General features: G+C 39.5%; 1 non-coding gene across 1 annotated transcript; it reads left to right on the forward strand.

The window, feature by feature from the left end:
- The first annotated feature begins 1,368 nt into the window (after nt 1-1,368).
- Nucleotides 1,369-1,440, forward strand: trnae-cuc. The gene has a single exon. It is a non-coding gene; the product is annotated as a tRNA-Glu (tRNA).
- The last annotated feature ends 596 nt before the right edge of the window (nt 1,441-2,036 follow it).

A 2,036-nucleotide genomic window follows, 5' to 3' on the forward strand; every position in this document is an offset into this window, starting at 1 on the left:
AAATAAAAGCTGAAAGCTGCTGACATTTGCTGAAAGCAGCTTGTTTGTTTTTCTAAATCACCGCAGTTTGTTGTGATCTTGAATGTGGTCCACATCAACAGGACTCCAGACCTTCTGAAGGTCTTCAAAGGATTTTCTTTGGACTTCGGCTGCTTCTTCACTCTATTTCAGTCCAATCAACCAAATAAACCCGTCTTGTGCTGACATCATTCAGCTAATTTTAGCTGTTAGCTACATTTTCAAAGTTTATATTTTTAGCTACTGTTTCAGTGTTTTAGTTAATTTGATCGTTTTGCTACGGTTTTGTTGCTTTTAAATATTAGTTACTGGTTTTTTTATTCAGCTTTTCAGCTACTGTTTAGTTGAGTTCATCTTTAAGCAACAGTTTTAGCAACTGTTCAGCTTGTTTTAGCTTGTGTTTGGAAGGTTTTGGATACTGTAAACCTATTTTAGCTCATCGTTGAAGGGTTTAGGTACTGTTCATCCTATTTTAGCTAGAGTTTTTAAGGTCTTGGCTAATGTTAAGCTTTTTTAGCTCATGTTTTGAAGGGTTTGGCTGCTATTCAGTATGTTTTAGCTCATCGTTGAAGGGTTTAGGTACTGTTCATACTATTTTAGCTAGTGTTTTTAAGGTCTTGGCTAATGTTAAGCTTTTTTTAGCTCGTGTTTTGAAGGGTTTGGCTGCTATTCAGCATGTTTTAGCTCATCGTTGAAGGGTTTAGGTACTGTTCATCCTGTTTTAGCTAGTGTTTTTAAGATCTTGGCTAATGTTAAGATTTCTTAAGCTCGTGTTTTGAAGGGTTTGGCTGCTGTTCAGCTTGTTTAACTCATGTTTGTAAGGTTTTAGCTATTGTTAAGCTTGTTTTAGCTTGTGGTCTGAAGGTTTTGGCTCCTTTTTAGCTTTTTATCTCATGTTTTGATGGCTTTGGCTACTGATTAGCTTTTTTAGCTTGTGTTTTTAAGGGTTTAGCAACTGGTGAGCTTGTTTTAGCTTGTGTTTGGAAGGCTTTGGCTACTGTTCAGATTTTCTATCTTGTGTTTTAAAGGGTTTAGCTACTGTTCTGCCTTTTTTTTAGCTACTATTCTGTTTGTTTTAACTCTCCTGATTGATCTGTGGTAAATCAACAGGTCTCTGGACCTTCTGAAGGTCTTTAAAGGGTTTTCTTTGAACTTCGGCTGCTTCTCTGCTCTGTTTCAGTCCAATCAACCAAACCTTGTGGTGCCATCGTTCAGTTCCTGGTCCTGCTTTAGAACTTTGTTGGTTGTGTCTAAAAATAAACGTCTTTAATGTGTTGAAATGTGCAGCAGAAGTCTGTCAGGACGGAACATCTCCTACAACAAGCGTCTGTCTGAGGGCAGCTGCAGCCCTCCCTGGTGGTCTAGTGGCTAGGATTCGGCGCTCTCACCGCCGCGGCCCGGGTTCGATTCCCGGTCAGGGAACATGACCTCTTTTAAAACTGGCTCAAGGGTGTTTTTTTAAGAGGAAGCTCAAGTTAGGACAACTGTCTTGTAATCTGTTGAAGTCGTCTCCATCAGCACTGCTCCAGATACATCTTCTAAACGTTGCTTTTGGTCTTCGGCTGATTTATTCCACTTATTGTCAGCTCAGCAGCTGAACATTTTCAGAGGAATGTTTGAGATTTGTTTCTTTAGCCACTTAACCCCGACCTCTGAGTCTCTCAGATGGATACAGGTCTGTGGTTCCAGGTTCGGCTCTTAAGGAGCGGGTGTTTATTCCTCCAAAACATCCAGTTTTTATAAATAAACACGTCAGATCGATCGATTTGTTCAAACTGTGAAATTCATCAAACTTCAAACAGACTTTAGTGTTTTTTCTTCTACAGAAATTCAAGTCAACTAGACAAACGTCATTTCCTGTCAAAAATTCAGCGTGAACGCTCGTTGCTAAATTATTTCTGCAGAAAGCTGCTGAAGAAGCTGAAACCAGCTGAAACGGTTTCATGGTTAAATGTGAGCTGAATTTGAACAGCTGACATTTGCTGAAAGCAGGAAAATAAAAGCTGAAAGCTGCTGAC

The sequence above is a fragment of the Nematolebias whitei genome, unplaced genomic scaffold (assembly GCF_014905685.2).
Source record: "Nematolebias whitei isolate Nwh7 unplaced genomic scaffold, NemWhi1 Nwh_scaf_10498, whole genome shotgun sequence".
In the NCBI taxonomy this organism is placed as follows: Eukaryota; Metazoa; Chordata; class Actinopteri; order Cyprinodontiformes; family Rivulidae; genus Nematolebias; species Nematolebias whitei.